This window comes from Ornithodoros turicata, unplaced genomic scaffold (genome assembly GCF_037126465.1).
Source record: "Ornithodoros turicata isolate Travis unplaced genomic scaffold, ASM3712646v1 ctg00000843.1, whole genome shotgun sequence".
NCBI classification, from domain to species: domain Eukaryota; kingdom Metazoa; phylum Arthropoda; class Arachnida; order Ixodida; family Argasidae; genus Ornithodoros; species Ornithodoros turicata.
In genome coordinates, this window is record NW_026999404.1 from 1,181,361 (window position 1) to 1,199,968 (window position 18,608).

Consider the following 18,608-nt stretch of genomic DNA (forward strand, 5'->3'; position numbering starts at 1 on the left):
GGGCTATGAACCACAACTACAAGTGGGCTTAGTTTTCAGCTTGGCACCCTAATCATTCTGAAAAGGACGGTACACAGTGAGGCGTACTTGGTGCCACTACTCTCAGGCCTTTGACGATCAAAGTAGACGTCAAAAGGCCGGGAAGCAGTAACAAATAATTTTATTATATGATGTTAGCATTTTTTTACATCGGACAGGGGCTGAGAGTGTCATTTACTCCTAGTATAACACTGAGCACCACTTTATGGCTCTACTCCAGTTATGTGCACAGTATAAATGTCTCTGGATATGGCGATCACATCACTCACCACCAGCTTTTTAAACAGACATAGGTACTGTTTAGAGCACAGTTTTCTGATTATGCTGGCATTGTTTCTGTCCCACGTACCTAGGGCACCCACCACCACAGCGTCCACATGTACGCGTTGGTAATGCCTCCGGAGATGCTCCACGGCCAGCCGGCACTTGTCCATTTTTGCTGTACGTGCCAGTGTCAAGGCCTCAGGCTGGTTCTCGAATGGGCAAATTGCACCCAGGATGATGGCTTCCTCCCCTCTGGCCAGGATCAAATCGGGACGCAGACCAAGCTCTCTGATGTCTTGATTTTCCTTCATTACGGTGAATCTAGTCTTTGCAGCCTTCTCGGCTCCAATGCCTCGGCTATACTAACACAACCCTGCAAGGAAATCCTACTTTCAAAGTTCTTCGCCTCCTGGAAGCTGCCAAAATGGGTCTCCTGAAGGAATGCAATATCAACTTCTAGACTCAAGTAGAGCATCAAGCGTGTGCTGCTTCCTATGTTGACGCAGACCTCTAACGTTGAGTATCAAGAGTCATCGTCGTCTTTTGAAAGGAAGAAGAGAGCGGCCGGAGCAATACTTGCTTCTGCCTCTCGCGTTCAGTCCTCCTGCATGTGCCCCTGCGTGCGTGGTGTTGCCCCCCCCGACTCCCGAGACTTGGTCGACGAATGCACCCGTTTGGCTGGCGGCACGTCCTCCTGGCTGTCACCATCCACTGAGGCTATCTGCGTTGGTAAGGCATCTTCGTCGATGACCAGCTGCCCCTTCGAGCTGTCGCTGGAGGCAATTGAATTTATCTCATCCAGGTGAGACTCCCGAGATGAAACTATACTGGCAGGTCAAGTGAGAGTGTATCACCCCCTGCCGCTGTTGTCTGGGGCACGTTTTGGGGCATCACAATGGCGACCATCCTCCTTAAGTTCCTCTGAGGACGCAATGGCGACCCCTTGATGGGACATTTTGCTTGCCTGCGGTGGGTCCAGTACCGCACTGTTGCTCAGGGCATCCACAGTCTGAGCATCCATGAGTTCCGGCATGTCTGATTCCTCCATGTCGTCTGCATTTGTGATGCTGGCATAAGTTTTCATGTGACACCGGGTGGTCCAGTGGTCTATCCCACATTTCCAGCACCACTCACTGCCTGGAGGAAGCCTCATGACAATAGTCTGCACATTGTCTACACCTCGGCATTGTGCACTCTGCAACAAAATGATACTCTTGGCTGCAGCAGCAGAAGAGCTTTCGGAATTCCACTATAGAGGCACTATAGAGGACCTCTTTTGTCACTTCCAAAAGCATCTTGCAGGCTCCCGTCTCCACTGTAGGGTAGCCATTATATTTCTCCCGGTCTCCCTCACAGCGCTTGGCTGATGGAGGACCTCTTTTTACCCACACCGGAAGCTGACATAACGTCCATTTCACTGTCAGGTTCTGTCACAGGTTCCGAATCATCTTGTATCTGCTGTCCTATGTCAGGAGCATGATGTGGGTGCCTCTGTACGTCGCTGCTTGAGCCCTTTTCTTCCTCCTGGACGACCGTCACCGATACCTCCTCGGTCCCCTGCAGGAGGGGTCCCTCCGTTCCCCGAGTCGCAGACGTGGTTTCAGGATCATTTAATAGATCATCCTCCATCCAGTCCAGTTGGACATCCCCGGTGCATGCGTTATCCACTGTTGGCGTCGCCACGCTCGCATAAGTGAAGACCGTACACGTGGTGGTAGCATGGTCCTCACCGCACCTTTTACAAGGCATGGAGCAGCTTTTGGCAAGGTGGCCAAAGTCCCCGCATCTCTTGCATTGTGGCGTCTTGCAGTGGTACGAAAAATAGCCCTCGATGCTACACCACCTGCATTCCTTTTTCATCACGACATAAGTGCACATCACCTTGAAACCGTCCACTTCTACGTAGTTTGGAATGTCAGTCTTCATTTCGATGACGACCCTCCTGCTACCTTTCTCTTCCATTGGAGCTTCACGAAGATACTCCCTCTTGACCGATATAACCTTCCTGTACATCTTGATTACGTCAGCGAGGTCCCCGTTCGTCACAGGGAGGAAATGCACAGTAACCAGTGTCGTAATGCTGGCAAGAGGCACGAGCGGGTATTCTCTGCCTGCCCCAGTACCCCAGACTTGGACAGCACTTCTGCAGCGCTCTTCGTTGTCTTTGTAACGGTGAACCGTCCTTGCCCAAAGGGGTTGACGCCCCTGGCGTCTCTACCGACTGCCTTCAGCAGCCCCTGCAGAACGTGAGACGTCTTAACGTCTCTCTCAACTTCCAGGTCAAAGCTGAAGTCCCTGTTGATGAGATGCCGAGCGGCCATCTTCAGGTCCTTGCAGTGTCCCGACTCCTGGACTCCCTTCTGATATCCTGCTGCGTGACGCAAATCGAACGATTTTTCTTTCAATAGTATTAACAAGTAATGGGAGAAACAAACAGTTCAAACTACACTGAAAAAGAAGAATGACAAGGTATAAGCAGTATAAGCTCTGAAAGGTGATCTGAGGAAGTAGACGTTAGCAACTATGGCATAAATAATGGCTGTAATAGAATATCTTGAGCATGGACTGTTCTACATCACAGCTTACATGTACCGTATTACAGAGTGATGAGCATGAAAAGTTACATGTTACACAGTCCACGTTGACACGTCCGTCGGCTCTCACTGCTTTAGGTGACCGGCTCAGTGTCGCAGTCCCGTGTCGCCAACTGGTGTGTTTTCCGCAATGACTGTGTACCTTCCCTGGGCAGCTGTTTTGACGCGTTGCACGATTCGGTTATGCCTCTCGGTGTATTGTACACTTTTCAGCATACAGTGCGCCAGGATGTGCGGTAACGTTTCTGATGTATATCCACATCGTCGGCATCGCTTGTTATTGCCCGCAAGCCATGGCTTCGCGCCATTGAGGGGTACCAGGTTCAGTCTTGCACACTACATACTACACTGCATAATGAGAAGGGGGGGGGGGAAATAAGCAGGAATGAAGAGCTTTGGGCGAAGAGCTAAATATGTACAAAGGAGTCGCTAAACAATTGGGATCCCAGTCACATGTCCGACGTAGATGTTCCGTGAAGCTGCTATCACATCGCTCACACAGAGCTTCTTGAATAGCCTCAGGTAGGACTTGGTGCATTTATTTATGTTTAGGGCATTTCTTTTTTTTTTTTTGGTGCATGTCAAGCTAGTTTTGTGGAACATCATTAGCCTTCATCTTGAGCCACCTGATATATGGTTGGCACAGATGTCCCTTGATGCTCTGATAACAGCACTCACACATAGTCTCTTCATTGTTTCGAGGTAACGCCTGGAGCAAAGTCTTTTTAGGAACTTGTCATTTTCGGGGTCCCATGTTCCCAGTGCTCCAACCACTATGGCTTCAATGGTGACTTTTTGGTACCTCCTCTGCAGGAGTTCCTTCAATGGAGCATACTTCTGTAGCTTTGCCTGTCGGGCGTCTTTCAGAGATCCTGATCGGTTCTCAAAGGGGCATGTGATATCGATGATAGCTGCTTCCTCTTCTCTGGCGAGTACAAGGACCTACAGTACAAGGCGTAGGGATGATCCGGCAATTGGCGCGTTGGCTGCAATGCACATGAACTTGTCTTGCGCTGCCTTTTCAATCCTTGAGACCACTTCGTTATGGCGGTCTGTGAAATGCTTGCTCTACCTCATACAGTGGCATATTACATGTGGCAACGTCTCATTGCTATAGCCACACCTCCGGCAGCACTTATCTCCGTTTCCATACCTTCTTGCTCCATTGCTTGCTCCGGCAACAGGTTGAGGCGTGCTCTATGGATAAATCTCCAGTCCGCAAAGCGAGTGTACAATCCAGTTTTGATGAAGCGCGAACTGGAGGCATCCATAGCTATACATTCATTCACCTTTCCTTGGTCTGGGAGGTTAGCAAGTCGGGAGGTTTTCTCTTCATCAAGCTGCTGCCGAAGCGTCCGCATAGCTCTAGTTCGCCAGGTTTGCGTCATTGTTGCTGCCCCTTTGGTAATGCAGGGTCCATCCTCAGTCAGCTCCCAGGACACTCCTAGCCGTCTAGACGCCTTCCTTGCCTCAGTCCATATGTTCCTGAGTTCATTTGATGATGTCCTGAATGCTCCATCGTTGTAGCCAGACAGATCTTCAATGAAAAAATGGCTAGGAAGCAAGCGAGCTGGTGAAGATGATGCATAATGTAAAAACTCCTGAGAATAGGGAACACGAAGGGACAGACACAACACAAAGTCTCAAACACAGCTGAAAATTTTACTTCACAAACAAGAAATATATACAAACAGAAGGGAAGGAAACACCAGGGAACAAAACAGGAGGTCATTTCGGGGGAACAAGCAGTCTGTTCAAGGCCGGACCGAGGATTACGGAAGGTTTGCTGACACAGTTTCCACAAAAGCCTTCTGTGAGGGTCCACTTCGGATGCCTTTACAATTGTTTCATCCCATAGAGGGAAGTAATCTGAGCATCCTTCCAAATGTTTTGCAATTTCAGAGTTAGAAGCTTTATTTTTTACTTTTATTGAATGCTCTCTCAAACGAGCACTCCTTTGCCACTCTATCACATTCTAAAAGCGAAACGTTTGGGCGCCATGGGGAAGGTTGGGGCCCAAAGCCACGTGGATCACAGGTCTCCAAAGGCACTGCTTTGTGATCCGACAAAAATTGTGCAGAAGTGCCAACCTGTATCACTGCGCAGTCTTGAACTGACGGAAGCATGACTCCCGACACATAAAAACGATCAAGGCGTATGTGACGGTCCTGGGCACTGAAGGTGAAGCCTGGTGTGGTTCCAAGTGTCTGTTAGTGCTCTCGCTCGCAGCAGACGACGTAATTCGTTGGATTGCCATGGCTGCTGCAGTGGGGTACCGCCTGGCCTATCGTGCATGTCATCAATCACACAGCTGACGTCACCACCAAGGATCACCTTTCGTTTGCCAAGTAAATACGGATCCACGCATCTGAAGAAATAGTTTCCCTCGCGATAGTCGGCAGGTGCATAGAGCGCGATGAGGCGTTTATCGCACCCTTGCAAATTGATGTCCACAGAAACAATTCAACTCTCAAGGTCACAGGAATGCCGCAGGACTCTGCCTCGAAAGCGCTTTGTTATAAGAATAGCTGCTCCTCAAGACCTGGTTGTACCAAAACTAAAATATCCCTGCAAGGCAATCCCTGGAAGCTGCCAAAATGGGTCTCCCGGAGGAATGCAATACGTACTTCTAGTGAATCAAGTAGAGCACCGAGCATGCACTGCTTCCCATGTTGACGCAGACCTCTAACGTTGAGTATCAAGAGTTTCATAGTTATTTAAAAGGAAGAAGAGCAATACGTGCTTCTAACTCTTGCGTTTAGTCTTCCTGCGTATGCCTCCTCTTTCTACCTCTGCTCCTCAGATGGTGTTTTGAACTGAAAAGAACCAGTCTGAGCTGTACTACATTGAAATGTCCGCTCTTGAAACAGTTAATTCTTATAAATATTTAGGGGTGTATCTTACTAATAATTTGTCAAGGAAACGTCAGTTGGAATATATCACAACCAATGCCAATTGCACTCACGGCTACATTAGGTGAAATTGTCAGATGGCTCCAGTAGAACTTAGTTTATATAAAACTCTCGTCTGGCCAACACTTGAATATGCAGCAGCAGTATAGGATCCTACAAAGGAGTCACTAAAACAGATTTTAGGAAGTGTTCAAAATAGACCCAGTCGTTTCATTTTTGGTAAATTAAACCGCACAGCAAGCGCCAGCGAAATGAACACAATTTGAAATTAGCATCACTCGATTTCCAGCAGAAGGTATCACATCTCGCAGTTTTTCATAAAATTTTTCGTAAAAATGGCCATCGAAAATCATTGCTATTGTTGCCTCCATTGTAGTTATCATTGCGCATTGACCATCAACACAAAGTCGACATTTACAATTGTAGCACCTCAGTGTTCTACACACTCACTACTGACATGATGCACTCGAGTCCGCCAACTGTTGCAAATACAGTCAAACTCCTTTACAACGAAACTCAGGGGACAGCAAAAAAAATTCACAGTAAAGGTAGTTTCATTAAAAAGAATGTCCATTATTGGACCTATGGGGCTGCAGCGGGACCGCAAAAAAATTTGCTGTAGTGGTATTTTCGTTAAACAGTGTTCGCTATAAAGGAGTTTGACTGTATATTCGCATCGCATTTTGGATCTATATACAACACTACTACCACAACCTCTGTTGCTAACCCCCGACTGCTCAGGCTCTGTCGACAGTCTGACCATGTTTGAGGTAACTGTGAGTGATGTCCATAATGCCATCCGCAAGCCTAAACCGTCCACTACTCCAGGCCTTAATGGTATACCTGCTGTCCTTCTCAAGGCATATTATGATATCCTTGCACCTGTGCTCACGTTTATTTTTAACCTATCCCTACACTGCAATACTTTTCCTAGTCACTGGAAGACTTCCCTTGTAGTCCCAGTTCATAAGTTAGGCAACAAGCTCCTTTCAACCAACTACAGAAGAAGAACAGTCTCTGTTCGAAATATCGGCGGCTTCTGTCCTGAGGCAACTCCCTTCCTACAGACCCATTAGTATTTTATGTGCCGCCTCTGAAGTGTTTGAACACATTATTTACAAGCATTTAGGATCATTCTTCAAGCAGAAAATTGTAGAATGTCAACATGGGTTTATGCCAGGTAGATCAACAATCACAAATCTGGTGTCATTTATGTCAGTCGTTTCACCAGTCTTCAACACTTGCGGTCAAGTCGGTGTTGTCCTTTTCGATGTCTCCAAAGTGTTTGCCTTAATGGATCATGACATTCTTGTATGCAAACTGCGATCTTATGGTCTTTGCGAACGCCTTTTACTATTCTATCAACCATATCTGTGTAAGTGAAAATATTATGTCCGTGTCTCTGGTGCGTGCTCTTATTTTTATTCACCTACATCTGGAATCCCTCAGGGTTCTAATCTCTGACCTTTACTCTTTAGTATATTTATTAATGACCTTGCATCGCCCGTTATGCACTCAACTCAACTTCAGTACGCTGACGACTTCAAGATCATGAGGATCATATCTTCTTCATCTGACTGTATTCTACTACAAGAAGACAAAAATAATGTCATTAGCTGGTGCTCGAAAATTCGATTGAAGATCAATACTACAAAAACCAAAATTGTATAATTCACCCGTAAAACAAACAAAACAGTTTTCAATTATATGTCAGATGCCGAGATTAGCCGTGCAACTACTATTTGCGATTTGGGGATCACGTTTGATTCTACACTGAAATTCCATGAGCACATAGAATCCATGCGTTCTTTTGCACTTCATGTTCTCGGCCTACTGACTTATAAATGTAAAGTGTTTGATACTCCCGCAATCTTCATCAAATTGTTTAAGTGCCACGTTCTTGCACAACTAGAATATTCATCAGTTGTTTGGAATGACCTCTCTGCCACGAGCACTAAACGTCTTGAGGCCATACAGAAAAGAGCACTACATATTGCCCGTAACACCTTCCTCAGAAATATTCCCGGCTTCACTAAATATGACTATTCAAAACTCTTAGCATATTTTAAGCTTCAACCACTGTCATTACAGCGCAGTATTGCTGATGTTATGTTCCTTTACGAATGCATCCACTCTATTCTTGATGCTCCCTATCTCCTCAGCCAGGGATGGGCAGTATTTAAATACATTGTATTTAGAATAGTATTTAAAATATAAATACATGTATTTAAAATACATATTTAAATACAGGCAAGAAAAATGTATTTATATTTATATTTAAATACCATTTTAGGCGTACTTATATTTAAAATACACTTAAATACACATATCTCATCCTCCCGTATTTGTGTGCTTCTCTCGAGTTCCACATTGTTAGCCTGCAGCGATGAAGGGTATCTTGGTTAGAGGCTACTGGTCACTCATCCCGTGCGTTCGGAGATTTCCGTCCTTCTAGAAAACAGCACAATGTGCGAATGAGGGCATTGCCACCTCCGTTGCTTCAGTCTTGGAAGCGGGGAGGGAAATGAGAACTGGGAAAGATGCGATTTGTAACCCTCTTGCATCACTTGACAAAGCCTGCTATCTACAGGGAACGTTTAAAATGCGACTGTTAGCGGCAATTCTACTCAGTCATTCACTGGGAACTCAGGAGAATGGCTGCAGCGCGCCGGACAATTTTTGACTAGAGTCACTAAATAAGCTTCGAATTGCTAAATAGCTCATTTAGTGACTATTTTTGACGGGGAGTATTTCACTGTCGTCGCTGAAGATGGAAAGTCGAAGGAGGCAGGCAAGCCGGTGTATGCGATTGAGCGGAAACATCTCCTTGAGTCGGACGAGCAGCGGGGGGGACTGGACAGGACAGACAGGGAACAAGAACCGACAACGACGACTCAAAACCAGCAAATGAACACTTTATTCAACATAGAGAAAGTAGAAGAAGCGATAACGAGTTCATTAGCTGGTTTTGAGTCGTCGTCGGTTCTTGTCCCGACGCGTCCCGTTACGGTCCACTCTAATACCCCCCTCGCTGCTCCTGAGACTCAAGGAGACGTTTCTGTTCAATGGGAAGCCGGTCACAGTGCATCACGGAAAAATAAAGAAGTATGAGGGCATTGTGTGCAGCCGAGATGTATCCACAGGTGGCTCCATTTATTATATAATTTAAAAGAATAATGTGCCTAGACGGCTCAATGTATTTACGGAAGTAGTTACAGTATTTAAATACTGTCATAATGTATTTATATTTTTTATTTAATTACTTTCATCATAAAGTATTTATAGGCAGTATTTAGATACATGAGAACATGTAGTATTTTGTATTTATATTTAAATACCCCAAAAGTGTATTTATGCATCCCTGTCCTCAGCTGTATTAACTTTAGTTGTTGTACTGGTACTATGAGTCATCCACAATGTTTCTACGTGCGTAACTTCTGTCTAAATGATGCCCTAACGTGTTGCCAGATGATGCTGAACTTTGTACACACATCATGTGACGTGTTCTCTACTTCCCACATGACATTCAAGTGTGACGTTACCTCATGTGTATCATATAGTTTAGTGTGTTTTGGGTACCCATGTTATCGCAGTATTATCATTGTTAGTATTATAGCCTAGCGCATTGTGGCTACCTGTTATCATTGTTAGTACTATCATAGTTTAGTGCACTCTGGTTACCTGTGTAATAGCCTAGCACACTGTGGCTACCTGTATTCTCTATTGATTCTCTATTCTGTCCTCTTTTACTTACTGGTTGCTACCTGTACTGTCACAATTTAATTCAATTTCATTAATTCACTCAATGTTTATTTGCGAATACTCACTATGTTGTATTGTATTGTGGTGTACGGTGTTACGGTATTGTGTTGCGTTATGTTGTACATTGTGTGTTTTTAATGTACTTGTGGTATTTGCACTGTGGTAATTGCTATTTCCCTGCCTCTCTTTATGTGCACCAACACCAAGGCCCTTGTGGCTGTCCTCGGGCACGTATGAATCAATAAAACGAATCATTCATACCCCATACATTAATAGAAGCTCTATTACATTAATTGTTGATACTAATAGGTTCATCGAACCTGTATATGACCGTCTCCTCACTCACCATCAATAAGCGTTAGTGATTTATGCTATGTTATGTTAGCGATTTATTAAAGCGTTAATCATACGTGCCTTTTTTTATTTTTCCTTTTGTAATTTCCTGTACACACTCCCCTCTGTAACACCTCCGAGGCTTGGAGGGTATAATAAAATAATGAACTGTTGCCTAGATGGTTGGGGGGGAACCTGCTTGCAGGCTTTCTTCTCTGGTATGCGCTTGTCTACGTGAGGCCTCAGAGCCGGATGTCATTTGAAGTGTCACAACTTATGTTGTACAGTGTGTTTCCCATACACGTTTATGTCAGGCTTTCACTTCCACTGCTTGCTCTGATTGGTGTGCGTGCTGTTGGAAGTTGACCACCATCTTGGTCTGCACCTCTTGTAGTGGTATCTTGCGTCGTGTCAAATGTGATCTAAACACTCTCTTTAAATGTGCAGTAATTACATCCTCGCATAACAAACATTACAAATGCATACTGCATTCTCATAGAAACGTGTAAGAAATAGGTATTGCATATTAGGTGATTTAGATGCGAAGCAGTTATGGCTAAAATGCCTTAGAGTTGAAGAAAAGGATAATACTAGATGCCATGCACAGACAGGGTGGCGCCCTGGGTTAAAATCCTCTTACCAGCTGTGCTGTGAGGAAATTTTTTTGGTGTTCCTCAGGAAGCTTTAAAGCAAATGTTGGCATGGATCCCCCTAGCAACATGCCACCACACTGGCAGGCAGAGGATGTGGCAACGACACTCCCACCAAATAATCAACCAAAGCTGGAGCCTGCTACTCGTATTTATTTTGTGGAATTTTTATTTGTTTATTTCCACATACTGTCAATCCATCAGGGGTCAAATCCATCAAAACGGGTGAGCACGAATAATGCGGTATGAAACACTGTACAATAGATAAGCACTGTAGCTCACAGCAGATAACAGTGTATATTGTACAGTGTTTCATACCGCATTATTTGTGCTCACCCGTTTTGATGGATTTGACCCTGATGGATTGACAGTATGTGGAAATAAATAAAAATTCCACAAAATAAATACGAGTAGCAGGCTCCAGCTTTGGTTGATTATTTGGTGGGAGTGTCGTTGCCACATGCTCTGCCTGCCAGTGTGGTGGCATGTTGCTAGGGGGATCCATGCCAACATTTGCTTTAAAGCATCCTGAGGAACACCAAAAAAACTTCCTCACAGCACAGCTGGTAAGAGGATTTTAACCCAGGGCATCACCCTGTCTGTGCATGGCATCTAGTATTATCCTTTTCTTCAACTCTAAGGCATTTTAGCCATAACTGCTTCGCATCTAAATCACCTAATATGCAATACCTATTTCTTACACGTTTCTATGTGATATAGAAACATCTTTATATTTTGTTGCACACACATCCTATTACGTGTGTGTATGTTTTTAAAGTAAGCTCCAATATAGTGTCAATGGTGCTTGCATATATCAACGTGAGAGTGAGCATAACCCTGTTGCAATTAATCGTGAAATGGACCTAAGGGTGAGCGAACGTTGTGGGTGATCACGGGCAATGATTGGGATCGGGCTTGGAGCAAAGAAGTGAAAGGTGGAAATTAGTGGGAACAACTAATATTTCTGCTTTTTCATTATCTGTAGACTCCCTGCGTTGGGTGGGGCAAGGTATTGGGAGCGAGCAAGTCTGACTGTGATGTGATGTATTTGATGTGATATGCCACACCTGAAAGGTGGAAATCACATTTTTTACATAATGCTTCTATATTTTTATTATTGATGGTCTCCCCATCAGAGGAGTGGGCCGACCCTGAAGGTACTGCAATACCCAGCCAACCCGTGGCACAGTTGAAGTAAGCTTCAAGCATTCCGCCGTATTCCAAAAATAAGTTTAATATCTTGAGTACAAATAGGACTCCTATCAGATACTAAGCTGATAAGAACAGATGTTTACTGAGAATAATGAACTGTTTAAAACTTAGAGACAACATGTCTGCAGTACAAAACTTCACACAATAAATTCAGATTTAAAAAATGCGACAAATCAATCAAGGGGACTGGGACATTACATGGACAAATATGAGACATGAACACAAGCATCCGAATGAATGTATAGAAATCTGTTTACAAACAAAGCACAGCGGAGATCACTGCACTCGCACTCACTCGTATTCGCTCACACAGTCACTGCACTTTCACGCAGATGGTTATGTAGAACCCAAACGATCTGACTGCTGAATATGTATGAGATTATTTATCACTGTAACCACGGTCGCATAATACATTCACACAGTAGTTGGAGGGAGCTCACTGCGGGAGGGTCCCCACAAACCCAGTCTTTTGATCCTGTTTTTTTTTTTCAAAACTTGAAGATGATTTTGCCATTGGCAATCACGAACGCATTCCAGTGGCTTTTCCGACACCTCCTAAATTGTTCGTAACCGAGGGTTGTAAATTCTGACTCGCCCTAAACGCGATTCGGCAAGCCAAGAACTCTTCCAAGCGTCACTGGCTGCGACCGTACACGCTGTGCGTCTCGGCTGTCCAGTGTTGGTAGGTGATCTCTGCCACTAGCAGCATGAAAGCGGGCAGCTTCCATTCTTGCACAGGGATGAGGTTATAAGCACCTGTACTGTACTGTACTGTATGCTACCGCAGGGAGGCGATAAAGCGTGGCCACCAACCTCCACATAGCTGCAACGTTAATGCAGTCAAAAAGGGCATGGCAATGTGTCTCGACTGTGCCACACATCACACAGGAGTTCCACCGGGGAACCCCAAAGCGATGTAGCCTCTCTCTAACTGGCAGTCTGTGTCTGGCAGATGCTGTTGCAGTCTCACAGCAATTGTTTCTTATGAGGCTTTTCTGGATTTCAGAGTTTCATTGCAAATGTCATTTGGAATCTTGCCACCATCACAGGAATGAAGGCAAATTTTATTGAGCGCTGTGGGCAAGCCCAATTGCTGACTCTGATGTGACATGTGTGAGTAAATCTGAAAATAAAAAGGTGAAAATTATATTTCTTTACATGATGCTTCTATTTTTTTATTATTTATGGTCTCCCCATGAGGGGAGTGGGCCGATCCCGGAGGTACTGCAATACCGGGCCAACCCGTGGCAGAGGTGAAGCAAGCTTCAAGCACTCCGCCGCATTCCAAAAATAAGTTTAATATCTTGAGTCCAAATAGGACTCGTATCAGATATTAAGCTGATAAGAACAGATACTACACTTTGATCTTAGCCAAAAGGCCGAGAAGCGATAACGATATATTTGTGAAAATCGCACGCCATCAAATCTTGTATGTAAAACGTTCGGGTGAGCGAGCGACCCCCCTAATGAAGTTACCGCCCGTACACGCGTATGGGCCATCCAGCTTCACCAAACCGAAACAATATCATACTTGCTGCTTGTTTATTGCTCAAATTATATTTATTATTATCGTATCCTCATCTATACGTACATTTACTAACGTCCACCTGACCCGGCGCCCGTTCAAATGGTTCGCCATGAGTTGTTAACGCTCCCCACCCCATCTACCGCAAATCGCCTCCGTGGAAACAAAATGTTAATCCGTACTATAAACCAATTAAGCCAAATAGATTATCTCTATATAAATCAGGCATAGTCTTTTTGATAACGCTCCACCATACCGAACGATATCTCGCATCTCTTCAAGAGCCACCAACCAGCTCGTCGGTATACACGGTATACACCATTGAGGCGATGGAGGTGTACTCCGAAGTAAGTATCCCTCCCAGACGGTCATCATAGATATAATAGGATTAGCAACGATTAATAGGAAATTACTATTAACCCAATTCGCGATTACACATGGGCAGTCGTCGAGAAATGCCCCGGAAGGGAAGCGATCATCGCGAGCAGACGACGTTGGCGCAAACGCCATGTTGGAAGTACACAGGCGAACTTGCCGTCATGGTATGTACGTACATTGTCTGAAACATCAGATATATTTTTGATGCATATAAACTCTGGTCTTTCATGGCGCGACTTGGTACGCATTTCTCCCAAAAGCATGGGGTTCATTCGAAATCTTCCGCCTCCTCCTCCAAACGATTAGAAATTAACAATGGGCCCCTCGGAAATGCATTGTGATGCCGAGGGTCAAATACTAATGGCCGGTTACGATGTACCTTTCATTATTACATCCAGATATCCAATAGTGCTCCTGTATAGAGTGGTGCCACACAATCTGTCCCCCACACAGTAAAAGTGCAACTGGGGTGTATCTTACACTGCCTTGAGCATTCCGTACAATAATATAAGGTCATATTAACTTCAGTACAACAGAAATAATGTTGCAGCACACAAATCGAGGCGATCGTAAACCTAAAAGTCGGAAGTTGCGAATATCTTGAACAGAGGTGCATTGTTGTTCCCTGGTACGCGATTATACATGAATTTCGGCTCCTGTGCAGCATAATATGTTTGTACTGGCATCAGGGCTTTAAACCTTTTTGTCCTGTTCTTCGGGTTATACCAGGCCCATGCATTAGTAATTCCAGGACATGGAAAACCCTTGCTTTTTGTCAACATTGAGACTTGTGTCGTAGATTTCTTGCAGCTACTCAGCACAACTGGTTATTTTTACAAATTATGTGAACTAGCATCCGGGCGACAGCTCAGTTATTTTTCAATGATGTTTACGGATCAACCACAGAGAGTGATTAATAATATTGGGACAGTGCTAGCAACCCATTCCCTCAGGCAACTTTGTTACAGCACACTGTCTGTAGACTACCGCTAACGTTACTGGGAAAAATTAAAATGCTGTGAACATTCACCTGTCAGGGGCAAAACAGGAAGGACCAGTATCAAAAATATGTACTGAATCTTGTGTCATATGCTCCTCACTCCAATCCATGAACTATCATTAAACTTTTCATACATGTCATGTTTTGCCATGTTTTCTACATGTAAGAAACATGTCCAACCTGTTTCAGTACTCTTGCATACAAACAGAAGATAATATATTTACGTAGAAATTAGGCACCTATGCAAACAGTGCTGTGACTTCTGCTTCCATGGCCATCACCCCAGACTCCCCTTTGCAGTATCATATAAGAAATCATCCAAATTACAAAACTGCTTCAATTAGCGCCAACTATGGAACCAACAATCCCTCATCCCAACTGGTTTGAACGACTTCGGCACTCGCTTCACTCATGCTACTTCACTTACTAATTTTAAGGAACCACTACACCTACGTTTATTACCCATAAATGATCGATACAAGCAGATCCCACAGAATCACCAATCCTACAATTGTACATCATTTGAACATAATTTGTTAACATTAAAGTTGTTAGTGCTGCCTGTTCATTTGTAAGCTACGGTGTGAATAACTCTGTCTGCATAGAAATTGCTATGTGAGAGTTTGTCCACATGTACTGTAAAGGTAAAGGCACCAATCAGGATTGCACATGTGTCTAGTATTTATCAGGGTCCAGGTCTAGACGACAGAAAAGAAAGCGGTGGTCAGGACATTTGAACCCCCCTCCCTAGGTCTGCCCCTGGGTGCCCTGCCCGTGTCAAGAGGCCCTGGACACTCAACCATATTTGTTTTAAAGTGGAGTCTTGTGGCAAAAGACGAAGCTTTCCTACAGTACAATTATCTCCTGTGCTAACAACCCATTACTGGGGATGGCAAAGACCCGAGGCAATGCCCCTACAGTGCCAGCTGTTCAGACAAGAAATGACAGAGCAGCACAACATATTTTCGAGCAGTAAATTTCAAATTGCTAAGCATGATCATATTTTAGTCCAATAGTTCAGTAGGTATCTCTGATAGCAGAGTTTTTGATTAGTAGCAGAAAAAAAAAAAACATGATGCATACGATGCGGGAAGACCTTCGTGCGAGTGTGTCAAAAATCTCTCAGATTAGGTGTGATGAGGCTCTAATAAGTACAGAAAACCGTAATAAAGATTTCTAAAAAATTCAACGAAGCTCTCATATTTGTGAGATTCAAATTATTGGCTTGCCGTGTGTTTGAGGCTACACCTGTTTAGTTGTGAAGGAGATGGCGAACCTCTTCCAAAAAGGAGAGGGACCCAAAGTAGTTTGTCTGTTGTCCATGTGTTAGTGGACGGAAACACCATCAATCACAATCAAACACAATCAAATGGAATGGCCTGAACATGTGTTCTTTCGGAGGCCATATATTTAGGGTGCCCTCCACTGTAACTGTGTGAAGAGCGACATACCAATAGTCTCGGGTTCATGGGGGGGTCTGCGGTTGACTATGGGAATGTTTGTGGTCCGAAGGGTACTGTCGAAGTTTCGGAGTGCAGTAAATCAGTTTCAAAGTGTGTAAGGTGAGGCGCGATAATTCACCGGACTCAATACGTGGAGCAAATATATACAAAATCAGGAAACGTGAAAGACTCGCAAGACGCCAGACATTTGGGGAATCGGAGACAAAAAGAAAACGCCTAGAATAGGACACGGGGATGTTCGGGGTATTTAGTGTGGTGCGGCCACAGGGTTGAGACGGTTGTGGTCAGGGTGCCCACTTCAGGCTAGTGTGCAAGAACTGTGCGAGGGGACATGCACAATGTACTGAGACAAAACATTGTGCTGGTGTTGTGTCTGCGTGTTGATTGCAACAGCGTCGAGAAAGCACCATCAAGTCATCGCATGCAGTAGCATCACAGGACGATAAAGCACTAGATGTTGAAGAGGACTACATCGCTGGAATCGGAGATATGTATCGTGGCTTTTTTATTGTTTTCATGTTATATTTTCACCTGCCGTAGTAAAGTGTTCTAGCTGATTTCTGCCTCCTCACTCTCTACCGTGCCGAGGTCCAAGTTATCTGTTGTCAGGCAGCTTGAGTGTGTCGGCTTTCTCAACGAGTCGCCCTGGAGTTGGTGACAACACATGACAGCGTTTCTTTTAAAAGGTCTTTGGGGCACCCGCACGTCAGATCTGTCAGCCTGTTACACTGCTTGCAGCAGGACAGATGCTACAGCGCAGCAGGAATCAGTTTAAGGACCAAATTTTTATGTACTATTTTCCTTTTCAATCCCTCCTTCCTATTTCAAGCAATCCTTCCCTTTCAGACTTTCTTTCGCAAGCACAGAAGGCATGCCTTTGGATAGCCTGTCGCTGAGCTACCTTTTAGTTTGATAAACACACGATCAGTGTCCACGCTCCGTAATATATGCCCTTGTAGCTTCTTAATGGTTCAAGCAGGATCGCTGTCTCATCTGCTGTTACATGTGGTGTTCTTGTTGCCATGTTTGGCAGCATAAACTGTGACGATTCACACATGGGCCTGGGTATACCTCACTATGTGACGTGTTTAACTGCGGGGCACATACAGAGGCACACTTCGAGGTTGCCAATGTTGCCATGCTCGCAAACCCCTTTGTGCAGGCCATGGCTTGTAGTGGTTGATTTTGAAAATATGTTATACCAGAGCTTCGACAAGCCTGACCATACATATGAGTACTATTACGCGGGTGAGTTTAAATCCCTGACCCTTAGGTTCCCAGAAGACAGGCAGCAGAGAACCAATAATGGGTGACGTACTTTATACGTTGTACTTTTACATTGCAATTTTATTTTTTATAAACTGACATTAAAGCTAGCCTCAAAACCCAATACACTTATTCAAAACACATAGGATGTTTCTGTCAGGTGAGTGGCATGTCGTTTTGTGCTAGAATGCGATTCCGCGGAAACTGCTTTCGATTTGTTGCCGTGCAGCAATACGATGCTTTATAAACAATATTCTCTCATTGTAAAGCAGATTACACACTGCTGGTGACCTAAATTACTCATTTTGTGCACGTAGCTGTACAGACGCCACAGACTGCGTCGTAAGTACTCCCACCACGCGGCTACTTCCAAGTCGTACATGAAGCAACGAGCTCTATATACACCATCAAGACAACACAAGACATTAAAAGAATGCATATCGAATGCACTTCGAGACTCACCGCTTGTGTCAACTGCACTCTACGCCGGACGTGCACGTCTCGTCTTCCCAAGAAGACACGCAGCAAATTTAAACATGGCGGGCGGGACGAAAGATCACGGGATTGCGTTTTAAACATGGCGGCGCTAGGCTTACATAGTTGCCAGCTACCAAGTTCGTAATTTTGCGATTGGCAAGGGAGAGAAAGCGGTTTGGGTGCGAACTTTTGAGGTCAGAGGTGCGCTGTCAGCTTATATATGATATAGGTGGTGTGCATTGACGTGCGCTGGTTTACCAGAAAGAGGGAAAAAGCACGGGTAAAGCTATGGTGTGACGTCATATGCACGCCACCTCCGTCGCATATTTTTCGTGTTATCTTTCCCCTCCCCTCCCACCCAAAAAAAAAGAAGAAAGAAAAAATCTACAGGTCTCGGGCTTCCAAGTAAGATGGCAAGTGTCAATCACCTTCCGTGGAATGCTTCCACATGCGTCATCGCTACTGCTTCTACCTTGGTGGATTAGCGTATGTGGGTCACCGACCAGAAGGGTGCTTCCCATTATGTTCTGTGTGTTCGAACTTCGAAACACGTGGTACGTAGGGGGGGCTCCAACGCTTAGCTGTGACTGCCGTGACTTTGGGAGAACTTTTTCAAAACTGCGACGTGTTCAGCGTCCGGCTCTCCCACTGTGTCCACTATATGACGCTATCTGTTAACAGGAACGGGACCTGGTTCATTGAGTCACATTACCCTACTTATAGTAGCAATCTG

At 44.7% G+C, this 18,608-nt stretch overlaps 1 long non-coding RNA gene, 1 other non-coding gene and 1 pseudogene across 2 annotated transcripts; all 3 read right to left on the reverse strand.

Annotated features, from left to right (window-relative positions):
• Nucleotides 1–11,689: 11,689 nt before the first annotated feature.
• Nucleotides 11,690–11,866, reverse strand: LOC135375278 (U2 spliceosomal RNA; annotated as a pseudogene).
• Nucleotides 11,867–12,127: 261 nt separating this feature from the next.
• Nucleotides 12,128–18,055, reverse strand: LOC135375251 (uncharacterized). Its single transcript, XR_010417197.1, has 2 exons — nt 17,861–18,055; nt 12,128–12,889 (listed from the first exon to the last, which is right to left on the reverse strand). It is a non-coding gene; the product is annotated as an uncharacterized LOC135375251 (long non-coding RNA).
• LOC135375277 (U2 spliceosomal RNA) lies at nt 12,966–13,157 on the reverse strand. The gene has a single exon (XR_010417201.1). It is a non-coding gene; the product is annotated as a U2 spliceosomal RNA (small nuclear RNA).
• Nucleotides 18,056–18,608: the final 553 nt, after the last annotated feature.